General features: G+C 40.6%; 1 pseudogene; it reads right to left on the bottom strand.

The window, feature by feature from the left end:
* Nucleotides 1-13,530: 13,530 nt before the first annotated feature.
* On the bottom strand, nt 13,531-13,671 carry LOC148376276 (U2 spliceosomal RNA; annotated as a pseudogene).
* Between the last annotated feature and the right edge of the window lie 535 nt (nt 13,672-14,206).

Raw genomic sequence — 14,206 nt, forward strand, 5'->3', positions numbered from 1 at the left:
ACACACTCATTCATTATCATATACCTTCAGCAATATCTATAATGTCCGTTTTATTGTGCTCATAACCATAACTTGTTATTATAGTCATTATAGTTATTATCAACAAAAGTAATGTTTATCATGTTGTATTTTTAAGCTAACGTAAAGACACACATGAAATAATTTGTGTTTCGTGTGTTTTCGGGTAATTTTTTTTCTAAATATCCATTCTCTCTGCTTTGCCATCTCTATCCACCCGCTACTCCACTTGACCAGCTCACACATCAGATAAATACGATTTGACTTTTCTCGTATTTTTTCGGGAGGTTACCTTCCAAAAACAACTCCAGCTGGCCAGAAAAGGGGATGTATTACACCTAAGTTGTACTTACTTTATACTTTTCTGTTATTTTAATGTTTTTATCTATTAAGAAATTGCATTCTGCTATCCCTAAAAATATAGCATGCATTTAAAAGGTATCAGGTATCGGTAAACAGAGGCAGGTAATTGTATGGGTTGGAAAAAACAGTTATCGTGCATCCGTATTTTTTTTTTAATTGGTTATTTCTCTTTACATGCAGGAACGAGTTCCAAACCCGGCCTGTGTCAGAACCCGGGAATTTCAAGCACACGTCGTGAAGAGGGAAAATTCTGGCTGCTGCCCTGGCACAATCAAACTGTGAGTACCTTTATTTATGTATTTCCAAAACAGACAGTTGGAAGTATTGCTTTGGAGTCTTTAATCAACTTTGACACCTTTACTATCCTTACGACTAAGACGTTTTACAGAAGACTTGCAATAGTACTGTTAAATGTGGCACAGACACATGTTAAAAAAAGACCAATAATGGTTGAGGCTTTGGCCTTAAAATTTGGACTTCTTAGTTTGAGTCTGTGTTAGAACATATCAGTTTAGCGTTTGCATGTTTTCTTTGGAACAAATCAAATTCCTAACTCATCAATTGGTTGAACCTTTGTCACATAAAGGGTTCTGGACATGGACTCTTACTGGGTCTTGTTTTTTCATGTCCGATCCCATTTCGTAAATGTACACCTGGTAATGCTTATGTTTCCCAGGTTTTGTAGACTTTATTTTTGCAAGAGAGTAAAGAGGGGAAAAAACAACAATAGGGTGGCTGGGCAAAGGCTTTAAGGGGTCTTGTTGGGTTCTTGTAGCTCACTTATCTTGTTGTATCACGTCCAATCTTATTTCAAAACTCATCATGTGAAAATTCTAATTTGTCCCAGGTTTTATTGACTGTATTGTTGCCAGAGAGTAAGAAAAAGAAGGATGAGAGGAATAAAAAAAACAAAAAAAAACAAAGGAAGACCTGTGTATAAGCTCTGACTGGGTCTTGCCATGGCTCGCTTGTTTGGTTCTATCACGTCTTCTCATTTCAAAAATTTTCAAGTGAAAATCCAATCTGTTTCTAGGTTTAAAGGACTGTATTGTTGCTGGAGAGTAAGTAATAAGTTGATTCTGTTTTTGATATTGGACACCTGCAAAGAAGATTGCATAGGATGCCAGTCTATTGTTTTGACTATTACACCTCACTGTTTGTTGTTTTGACTGTTATGCATTGTTTACACTTTTGTCACTATCGGCCAAGCATATTACTGATTTTTTATTTCCACACCCTTTACGGCAGATCTGCCTTTGGAAATGAAGAGCTCAGGGGGATCGCACGTAGAACAGGTTGGAATATCTGCGGTTTGGCTTAAGCGGGCCGGGCTAACAGCTAGGCTAAAGGCTAACCCCTCTAACATCCATTTTGCTCTCCAACGTTCGCTCTCTGGACAATAAACTGGACCATTTAACAACTGGAAGTGGCATCGAACCGCGAGATGACGAACTGCTGCGCTAAAATTCTGACGAAGACATGGTTAATCTTATCTATCCCGGCTGACGTTCAAAGAACCTGTGCGGGTCAGATGTATCGACATTTCGTTCTGTATACACGTGTACACGAATGACAATAAAGTAAATCTGAATCTGAATCTGAAGGTTCAAAATCCATCAATGTTATTTTGTGTCTCCTAACCCTGAGACTTATCAGTAAAGAAGAGAAGAGAAAAAAAATGTTGGAGGGCAGGGCACGGACTTTTGCCGGGTCTCGTCAGGCCCTTGTGGCTACCTCATTAGGTTGTATTACATTAGATCTCATTTTATGAATTTAGGTCTGAAAATTGTCTTGAGTTTTATGGACTGTATTAATTCTGTCTATCTATCTACCCAGGTCATATCCCTCGAGCGAGGTGACCGACAGCAAGACAAACACATACAAAAACAAAGAAAATAAAAAAGGGAAAAGGTAGCAAAAAAACACACAAAAAAGTTTTTGGACCATGGCCAACCCAAATGCCCAAACACCCAAACAAGTTAGGCACCTCGGCACCTAAGTTGGTCATGCTTTCGTCCCTCCAGATGAAACGGGACACCAGAAAGCGGCCATGTCACTCGGGTCAGGGTGACACAACACACTCTTCTGTTCATCTGTTCAACAGCAGGGCCCGACAACTTTCACTGGCTTACCCCTGCCGCATCATACAGGTGCCCTGCCCATCCCTCAGAACCCGTCCAAACATCCCACTATCCTTTTACAACACCTCTCCACTCATTCCTATCACAAACAAGAGCTCTAGCTTCCACTACATTTAGACCTCTTTCCTGCAGTGCACTCATGACACCGTCCATCCACGTCAATCGCGGCCTTCCTCTTGGTCTCCTTGCGTTTACTTCTGCTCTGTAGATCCTCTTCAGTATTCGCCCCTCATCCATCCTCTCCATGTGTCCAAACCAACTGAGTACTCTCTTATCCACACGCTTGCTCAGTTCCACGACTACTCCAGTTCTGTCTCTCACAATTTAATTTCTCAATCTAACACTTCATCTCAAAAACATTTAATTTCCTTCTCAAATCTGTGTTCAGGCTCAAAGTCTCTGCACTATACAACACAGTCGGCACAATCACACTCTCACAGAGTCCCCTCTTAACATCCATACTCATACTCTCATAGGAGGATAAAGGGAGAAAAGAAACCATGAAAGAAACCATCGAGGGTCACGGCAAAGGCTCTCACGGGGTCTCGACGGGCCCTCGCGGCTCGCTCGTTCGGTTGTATCATGTGCGATCCGATTTTGCATGTAAAAATGCCTTTGTGTCCCAAGTTTTATTGATTTTATTGTTGCTAGAGAGTAGGGAGAATGATGAGTGGGAAAAAAATGTTGCTGGGCTTAGCATGGGCTCTCACTGGGTGTAGTCGGGCCCTTGTAGCTGTTTGGTTGTATCACATCTCGTTTCAATTCAAAACATCACATTTTAAAATATATATTTTTCCCAGGTTTTATGGAAAACCTGTCATCCCTTTTTATCTTTTGCTGATTTGTTAATTTTGTGAAGTGACGTTTGTTGCAACATCCCAGAAAAGAAAACTGCCTCCCCCCCAAAATAGTTTAGTGCACATATGCCCCCAAGCTGCCCACTGATGACACACGTAGAATAAACTTTCCATCCCTTTCTGTCGTGTATACAGTGTTCGTGTACACACCTGAGCGGGCAAACCACATGCAGAAAAAAAATCTTCCCCTCAACCTAAATAAATGTTTATTGCATTGCAAAACATTTAGTGTGTGAGGTGGCTCGCGTGTGGTCCTGTCTGCACTTATGTGTGAGGTTTGAGGTTGAGGTATTTGTCTACACGTGTGCCCTAGAGTTGAACAGTTACTTGTTTATTGATATGACTCAAAGTACAATTTGAAATGGAAAAAAAAAATACTTTGATGGAATCGAACATAATCACTGAAAGAAAAAACTTGAATAAAAGTACTTATAATCAGCCTTTTAAGAATTGGTAAAGAATCACATAAATGTAGTATAGTAGACCCCCGGGATATGGTACCCTGGCCTTACGACATTTTCACTTAAAGGTTGTCTGGGCCCCAATTTGCAGCATTTTTCCCACTTTATGACATCGACAACTTATTTTGCATGCCCAAAAACCTATGAAATTAAAACTTTGGAGTGTTCATATGATGCCTGTCTGCTATTGCTTGAGGTCTTATAAAATTCTGTTATGCTATTTGTTTGTGTCATGGCATGCTTTTGCCCAAACTCCCTGCTACAATGCCTTTCTCTTCATTTAGTTCAGACTCTCGTCAGTTTCGTAAAGACTTTGCAAGGTGGCAATACAATATCGCATTTTTTTGTACTGTGTTTATTAGCTACGTGTACCAAGATTCGCAGTGATGCGAAGGGGAGAAGTGAAAACATGATAACTATGAAAACGAAGCTCGCGATGATCAAGAAACTCGAAGAGGGCACATGAGGCGTGACCCTGGCTAAGTGCATGAAAATTCTCTCAAGAAGAAGTTTTATAATCAGTTTAATTTTTTTATCCGCTTCGCCATATCCTCGTCCTTCTGCATCCACCCGCCACTGCACTTGACCAGCTCACACCTTGGATATACAAAATTTTCTATTTCTCGTAATTTTCACCTTCCAAAAACAACTCCAGCTGGCCAGAAAAGGGGATGTAGTCTTATCCACGTTTATTACACTTAAGTCGTACTTACGCTATACTTTTCTCTTATTTTCATGTTTTTACCTATAAAGAAATTTCACTCTGCGATCCCTACCTCAGAACGGATCGTTGTCATATCCTGGGGATCTACTGTATATTTTCTTAAATGCAGACATGGCTGAAACGTTGAAAACTGTAAAAAATGATAAAAATAACAAGCCATTTTTCTAATGTCCTTTACTCCCTCTGTCTGGAAGAAACATTCAGACTTGTGTGCTTTAAATTTGAAGTCATGGGTGTGAGCCAATGTATATAGTTTTTTTTATACAAAGGGACATTTAAAACAAGATTATTCATGTACTCCCAGCTCCTTAATCCAGTATTATTGTTGGAGAAGGTAGCATACTCATTTTCATGTATTTGAACAGAACCCGTCATTAGGTCATTAGGTAGGAGGGTTGCAGATGATATAAATCAACACCAACTTTAAAGACAGCACTTTGGCGGTAGCATCATTAATGGTTGAGTCTCATTTTTATTTGACAATTTTCACACATATGGTCTCATGTGTTTTTTCCATCTGTTTCCACTTTTCCAACAAATTCTGTTTGCTTAATTCAAATATTGCAAAAACATTTGCCGAAAACAGCCAAAGCCGGAAACTTGCGACTAAAATCCATAAATGTTGAGGCAAGATCTGCTTAAACTAGATAATTGTATACAATAGAGTGTGAAGTTTTGTATTTGAACCCCGGAATATAACATTTAAAACGTTCAGAGGTGGGAATCGCAAAGGTAAATTGGAGTATATTTGGGGATAGAAACCCATGGTAATCATCTATTACATTTCAAACTCCCAGTACTCCGGATAAAAACGTGAACATATCAAAACGGTATACAATAATATTATAAATAAATGTACATGTAAGGAAAAAAATCAAATGTTATTGACTTTTTGTATGATGTGACTTGATCTGGCACAGTGGAGTGGTGGGTGGATGCAGGGGGATGGAGGGTAAGCGAGGGATTAAAAATGAAACAGATTTTAAACTTTCCACTTGCGAGGTTTGTCATACCCTTAGAATATGTATTTGCTTTTATCGCCTCCTTATTTTTTAATAATATTCCTGATCATCGAATGGTTCTGGCCATGTATTCACAGCGCTTCACTTTTTCCACATTTTGTTATGTTACAGCCTCATTCCAAATTGTATTAATTTAATCTCTTATCTCAAAATTCTACAAAAAATACTCCATTATGACAAGGTGAAAAAGGTTTTATTTTACTTTTTTTGAATTTATAAAAAATAGAAAACTAAGAAATCACATTTACATAAGTATTCATAGCCTTTGCTTAATACTTTGTTGATCCACCTTTGGCAGCAAATACAGCCTCAAGTCTTTTTGAATATGATCCCACAAGTTTAGCACACCTATCTTTAGGCAGTTTTGCCCATTCTTCTTTGCAATAAGTCTCAAGCTCAATCAGGTTGGATGGGAGACGTTTGTGCACAGCCATTTTCAGATCTTTCCAGAGATGTTCGATCGGATTCAAGTCTGGACTCTGGCTGGGCCACTCTAGGACATTCACGGAGTGGTTCTGAAGCCAATATTTTGAGATCTTGGCTGTGTGCTTTGGGTCGTTGTCCTGCTGAAAAATGAACCTTCGCCCCAGCCTGATGTCAAGAGCGCTCTGGAGCAGGTTTTCATCCAGGATATCTCTATATATTGCTGCATTCATTTTTCCTCCTATCCTGACTAGTCTGCCAGTTCCTGCTGCTGAAAAACATCCCCACAGCATGATGCTGCCACCACCATGCTTCACTGTAGGGATGGAATTGGCTTGGTGATGAGCGGTGCCTAGTTTCCTCTAAACACGGCGCCTGGCATTCACACCAAAGAGTTCAATCTTTGTCTCATCAGACCAGAGAATTTTGTTTCTCATGGTCTGAGAGTCATTCAGGTGCTTTGTGGCAAATTCCAGACGGGCTTCCATGTTCCTTTTACTAAGGAGTGGCTTTCGTCTGGCCACTCTACCATTCAGGCCTGATTGGTGGATTGCTGCAGACATGGTTGCCCTTCTGGAAGGCTCTCCTCTCTCCACAGAGGAACGCTGGAGCTCTGACAGAGTGACCATCGGGTTCTTGGTCACCTCCCTGACTAAGGCCCTTCTTCCCCGATCGCTCAGTTTAGAAGGCCGGCCAGCTCTAGGAAGAGTCCTGGTGGTTCAAAATGTCTTTCATTTACGAATGATGGAGGCCATTGTGCTCATTGGGACCTTCAAAGCAGCAGACATTTTTCTGTATCCTTCCCCAGATTTGTGCCTCAAGACAATCCTGTCTCGCAGGTCTACAGACAGTTCTTTTGACTTCATGCTTGGTGTTTGTGCTCTGACATGCACACTCAAATGTGGGACCTTATATAGACAGGTGTGTGCCTTTCCAAATCATGTCCAATCAACTGAATTTACTGCAGGTGGACTCCAATTAAGCTGTAGAAAGATCTCAAGGATGATCAGTGGGAAAAAGATGCACCTGAGCTCAATTTTGAGCTTCATGGCAAAGGCTGTGAATACTTATGTAAATGTGATTTCTTAGTTTTCTATTTTTAATAAATTCAAAAAAAGTAAAAAAAAAAACTTTTTCACATTGTCATGATGGAGTATTTTGTGTAGAATTTTGCCATAAGAGATTAAATTAATACAATTTGGAATGAGGCTGTAACATAACAAAATGTGGAAAAAGTGAAGCGATGTGAATACTTTCCGGATGCACTGTACATGCGCAAACACGGCCAAATTCTAGTTTTGTATTTGGGCATGCAAAAATAATTTGTTGTTGGTGTTGTGTAGTGGAGAAAATGCCGTAAAGAGGGGCAGAAAAAAACATCTTATCATACCGTAAAGTGAAGATGTCGTAAAGCAGGTTCGCCATATCCCAATGGTCTATTGTACTGTGAAAGTATTTGCTTTCAGGAAAGGTAGCAAAAGAGATAAATCAATTCTGTAAGGACACTTTTAGAAGTCTTTGTAACTTCCTGGTATTCACTTTCCTTCCCATGAGGCAATTTGATCACAAAAGGACGGACACGTGTTGGGATGCAGTTGAAGCGGTGCAATACATTGCCAATTATTTTCACTGCCGCTCATCAAATTTTATCTGCCGTTTGAGGACGAAAGGCAGGCACTGCGCCGCATGAGAGAATAAGCAGATTGAATGTACGCACGCCTTCATGGTCTGGATAAGCTTACGCTTTGATTTTTTTATCTATTGTATGAATTTTGATGAGACCGCTGATGATCTTTGGTCATAGGACAAATCATTGTGGAGGAGCCATCCAAGGCAGGGTGTAAAAATACAGCCTAATATTCACTTTTCAGACTCTCACAAAATAAAGTACAGTAACTCCTTTTTTTTCTTTGGTTTGTTTTTTTGGTGGGGTTGCCTTCCAAAAATAACTCACGTCAAGTCAAGTCATGTTTATTAGTATAGCCCTTAATCACAAGGAGTCTCAAAGGGCTGCACAGACCACAGATTATTGCAAACCACAGACTACTATGACATCATCCCCTGATCTAAAACCTACACGAGGGCAAGGAAAAACTCAAAAACCCCAACATGAGGAAAATGAAAAAACCTTGAGATGGGACTGCACATGATGTATTCCCCCTTCCAGGATGACCAGGCTGCAATGGATGTTGCAATCACGAAATGTGAAAGGTTCCAGCTAGCTGGAGAAGGGGATCTCATAATTGGAGACACAAAATACAATTTGAAAGATAGATTTATTCACCGAATCAGTAATGGAAAGTGTATAGAAACGACCACGAAGTTTACCAAGATCTTCTGAATTCGAAGACATCAACGCTTCTCTAAGACAGGCTCGACTACACATCCCTGCTACGTAATTAGAAAACACGAACTAGAGCTACATGAACAAAACATGAAATAAGACGACACAGGATATGATGGAACACAAACCATCCACAACTGAACAAAAAATGACAATCTGTGTTTGAATACCTTTTGCTCTAACTGAACAAAACATAAAAGTGAGGCAACAAGTCAAGTCATGTTTAATTGTATAGCCCTTAATCACAAGAAGTCTCAAGGGGTTGCACATACTACCGACGATTACAGACTACAGACTAGTATTACACCAGCACCCTGATCTAAAACCTACATGAGTCTGAAAGTAACATTATTTAAACACAAATTGCACTTGCCAATGGTAAAAGGTAAAATCATGAAAATGTAAAGATCTTGGGTGTGTGCTTTTTTCGTTTTCTTTAATTGAACAGATAAAAGTTAAAACCCATTAAAAAAAACCTAGGGCAGCACGGCGGAGCAGTGGGTAGCGCGTGTGCGGCACAGTTCTGAGGTCATGAGATCGAACCTCCTGTGTGGAGTTTGCATGTTCTCCCCATGCTTGCGTGGGTTTCCTACAGACTCTCCGGTTTCCTCCATATTCCAAAAACATGCATGTCAGGTTCATTGGCCGGTCCAAATTGTCCTGAAGTGTGAATGAGCGAGCGAATTGTCTGTCCCCGTGTGCCCTGCGATTGGCTGGTAACCAGTTCAGGGTGTCCCCTGCCCACTGCCCGAAGACAGCTGGGATGGGCTCCAGCACCCTCGCGACCCTACTGAGGATAAGCGGTGCAGATAATGGATGGATGGATAAAAAAACCTAAGGGAGAAAAATAGAAGGAGAAAATAAATTCACAGAATGAAACATAACAAAATTCAAACAAAAAATATTAAGGATGGACAAAATTATCATTGCGATTTTATCACACCAATAACAGACAAATATGATGTCACAGTTATTGGGTGAATAGAAAAAAAGAGCCGATAATAAGTTCCCTCTCGCAACATACGAATAGTCAATCAGATGACTTGTTATAAGGTTCCAAGCACATGTGTTCCTTATCATAATAGACTGTATTGTGATTATCTATATAAGAGTAGCAGAAGGGATATTTGGCATAGCAATTAGTTCTAACTGGACAAAACATAAAGTGGGTGCAGGCAACATACTACATGGTCAACAACTTCATCGTGTCCCGACACCAACTAGCTCTAACCGAACCAAAACATGAAAGTAAAACAGCACAAAATATGTCGGAGGAATATCTCGAACTCTATCATGAAAGAAGGACAACGCAAGACCTTAGCCCACACTTTGATCAAACCATAAAGATATAAGTGAAACCATAATATACCAAATTTACCACAACAAAATCCCACTGAAAGCACCAAAACAAAGAATATGACAAGACAGAAAGTATAGAACATGAAATAAAGTGGTAAACTTTAATTTTCTATAATTATTATACAATGAAACACGATACAAAACAATAAAGTGAAGAACACTGTCATGATTACTGATGTGACTCACCTGTGTCCGCTCATTTAGAGCCAACCGCCACGGGTTCTGATTGGCTCCCTGTCCCGACTTAAACCCAGTCCTGTCTGTCCCCTGTTGTCAGTCCGTCTGCGAACCTTAGTGAATACGAGGCAAGCCTTTTTCGACTCTGACTCCCACCTGTCCCGTTTTTGCCCCTGTCTGTCTCCAGCCATGACCTGTTTTGCTCCTGACCACATCTGCTCTCCCGTCCCGGCATACGACCTTTTTTTCCCCCGACTACGTCTACTCTCCCGTTCTGGCTTACGACTCGTTTCCGACCCCGACCAAGCCTTGCTCTCTCAGTCCCGGCTACCAACCCGTTTTTCCGTCCATGACATTGCAATGTAAGACCCACTTCCGTGTTCGGATCACAATCCGAGTACGAGAGCGACTTGCTTCCCGCGTCCAGAGAACACTGGATCGTGGCCACAGCCCTACCTCTTTCCTTCGATAAAACTTGTGGTAAACGCAATTGGGTCCTGTTTCCGTTCTGGTCCTGACAGAACACATTTACACAAGTAGTATAGTAAAGTAGTATAGTATATGGTGTCAATGAAGTTTATATATTATGCAGTGTACTATGTGAATTAAAATACTGTGCATTTTCCCCTGCTGAATAGCCATTAATTAATGTATTCAAGTGGCCCAAACCCCAAAAGATATTTTTTGCCCCCAATTTCAGTTCTTTACATTTTTTTAAGATCAAATTTAAACATTTATACAAATGGTATCATGGTCCTATCTTCACTTCATGATAGACAGAAAAGTAGCAATGCTTTCTTTGTTTCGACATTTAAACACGTTGGGTTCCCCTGATACTTTCATCTAAAAAATAATTACATCAATGTTTTGTGGCTCTGTAGCAGACTTGCCATCAATCACATCTTCAAACATAGCCACAAACCTCCCTGGTGGAAGAAATCACAAAGGGGAAGATGAAAAGACGTTTTTACATCCTGTGCAAAGAGACATAAAGCGGCACAGCTATAATTTAGGAATATTCCCAAGTAGAATTGTATTCATAAAAAGGGTAGTTGGTTATGTGCCACCTATAATTTGGCCTAAATTAGACCAAATAGCCCAGAATGATGACTGACGTTTATGCCCTTTGTTCGGGATTTTTTTTTATCTTTAACTGGGGTCTGCAAAATGGATTTCAGGCAGAAGTACCAGGGAAAGAGCGCCGTCTCATGGATATACAAGGTAATGGCCAATACTAGATACTGTTCTGTATTTTATATTAGCACTGGATTCGAGGATGAATTTAAATTCTATCTCAGAGCCAAGGTCACCGACATTTTTTGAAGCTGAGGGCTACTATTTTGTTAGCTATTTGTGCAAACACCTACCAGTTTGATCTGAACAACTAAGCATACTATTATTGTAATTACTATGTTATTATTATATCATTACCAGGTTGTAATTCTAAGAAGTAAAAAATCAAAACTATTCACTCAACCACTAGGTCATCTGTCTTGTGTAAGGGCACCGAGAGATTCACATATATGAGTGATATGCTAATTAAAAAAATAATTACTATGGAATAATTGATTATGTATCTTGGACGGCACGGCGACTGAGTGGTTAGCGCGTCCGCAGTTATGTTCTGAGGTCATGGGTTCAAATCCAGTGACTAGCCTGCCTGTGTGGAGTTTGCATGTTCTCACTGTGCTTGTGTGGGTTCCCTCCAGGCACTCCGGTTTTCACCCACATTCCAAAAACATGCATGTCAGGTTAATTGGTCAGTCCAAATTGTCCCTAAGTGTGAATGACGGAGTGAGTTGTCTGTCTCTGTGTGCCCTGCAACTGGATGGAACTTCAGGGTGTCCCCTGCCCACTTCCAAAGATAGCTAGGGATGGGCTCAAGCACCTCTGTGACCCTAATGAGGATAAGAGATTTAGATAATGGATGGATGGATTATGTATTTTAAGACACTGATCATGTCAATGATTTCTTATGGCAGTTAGAAATTACATTTTGTTGTAACTCAACAATGACAAAAGCAAGTTGAAGAAGCTTCAAAGCTTGAACTCAAATCCGTTTTGAAAATTTAACCCATGATTAAATGAATCGCCAAAGTCTAGGTCATTTTATTACGTACTCTATTGTTACAGCCAACCTGCGCTTATCTATCTTAGACAGTATTTGAATGTGACAGCGTGCAGATTCACTCAGGTTCTTTGGACGAGCCCTGTTGTGAGTGCATCCTAATTTTGTAAAGAACCAGAACAGGATCAGCACCCAATCGCGTGACGTTGTCACACAAGCCTTTATTTTACAGGAAATGGGGAGTCATACACGTTAGGCAGCCGGTCTGGCGTGGAAAGACAGGAAGCCAGAGACCGACGAGATCGATTCCAATTGATGGGGTCGATACCGGACAGGACGGGACAAACAAGATAGATAACGGATCAGGATATCAAAAATAAACAGGAGAAAATAGACGGGAACAAAAACAGGAGTAAATAACAAACAGGACAAAAACAGATGTAAACAAAACTGGAAACTGAAATTAAACAGGACAAAAATAAAGGGGAACAATACCTGACTGGAAATCCCAACAGGAAAATGGGACGAGTCAGAACCCATGTCTTGTGGGGCAGAAGTTCGTCTGACGGGCTGACAACGGAGGCAAGAGAGCGCTGAGCTTAATATAGACAGAAAGCCAATCTCTCTACGGGCCGCAGCTGCCACCACACGGGCGGGGCCAATTGGGCACCATGGCAACCGTGACACACACTGGAGCGGCCAATTGGGCGCCATAGCAACAATGACAAATTTATTTATTTTTAAATGCTGGAGCATCTTTGCCACTTTACTGCAGCTCAACCTTTGAGTGTTGGCAACCTTCTTGTAGCTTTAGCCAGCCACAATTCTTTTTTTTTATGTCCGAGACCGTTCCTTGCCATGGTTTGCCATATTGGGAGTTTCAGTGACCAGAGTAAAAGAGTGTGAGCGCTGTACTACAAATTGAACATACGTGCTCCCTATTTACTTTTGTTCCAGGGTTTTAGCTATTATAGCGATATTTTGTTTTTGTTTTTTGATGGCAAAACTAATTTAACACTGCTATATAAGCTGTACTTCTCTTCATTGTGTCAAAGCTATGTTTTTTCTGTGTTGTTCTGCTAAACATTATACAGTGGAACCTCGGTTTTCGAACGCCTCTCAGTTCGACCAAAAATTTCGAGAAATTCTTGCTTCGCTGTTCGGTCAAAAAATCGGAGTTTGAACGCCGGTACTCTAGGGTGCGATGCTGAGCGGCGTACGGGTGTTTTAGCCCCTAATTATGCCTCCGAAGAAGGTCGGTGCAAGCAGGACAGGTGAAAAAAAAACAAGTTTTTCGTCCAACTATTGCCTTTAAGAAAGACATAATAACTAAATATGTACGGGTGGTGAGGTGTACGAACTTCCGATCTTGCAAGTGAATACAACATGGCTAAATCTACTATCAGGGGGGGGGTTGGGGTTTTTAAGGGTTATTGATCTATCTTCGTTATTCATTATCCATTATCCGTTATCGGTCAGTTCATAATACGCTACAAAGCCTAGGAGCCGGGACACTTACTCTCAGCCAAAAGGCCAAGCTAAGGTCCTAGCCCTAAAGCCTTGCTGCGATCATTGCGAATGCACCGTTCCCGGAGGTTCTGCAATACCGGGCCGATGCGTGGAGTGGACAGAGCAAGCTCATATTCCATCTCCGAAATGCAAAAATCAAAGATAGTGAATAGTAAAGAATAAGGAGGCTGTGAAATCGAGTGATGCGGCTAAGGAAGTTAGCGCTATAAGCAAGCAACTGCCGCAAGTTTTGGAAGAGGTTGAAAAACTTTTGATGATTTTTCTCTACCCACCGTCCACCACAAAGGTAAGAAATCCTATTCATAATCCTTTTTTTAATTTTTACACGTTCATGTTAGTGTAATCTTTCGTACGGAAGATTACGCTAACGCAAACGTACGATTAGCCTGGGTTAGCTTCATGTTTACGTTCATGGTAAGCGTTCAGGGTGTTGGAACGGATTAAAACGATTTTAAATTACTTTTAATGGGAAAAACGATTTTTGGTGATCGACCAAATCGGTTTTCGAACAGGGTTCTGGAGCGGATTATGGTCGAGAACAGAGGTTCCACTGTAATTGAATCTCTGAAGAAATGTGGGGGTGTACAGTGAAGTTCAGAAAAATGTATTGACATTGAAACTTGGTTTAGAGCATCCAGGCATCAATTCACAGTTAAGAAAATACAGAGATCCATAAATATTTTGAATAAATATAGATAAAAACCCAATTTCCAACCCCA

This window comes from Urocampus carinirostris, chromosome 1 (genome assembly GCF_059441175.1).
Source record: "Urocampus carinirostris isolate Australia breed hairy pipefish chromosome 1, RoL_Ucar_1.0, whole genome shotgun sequence".
NCBI classification, from domain to species: domain Eukaryota; kingdom Metazoa; phylum Chordata; class Actinopteri; order Syngnathiformes; family Syngnathidae; genus Urocampus; species Urocampus carinirostris.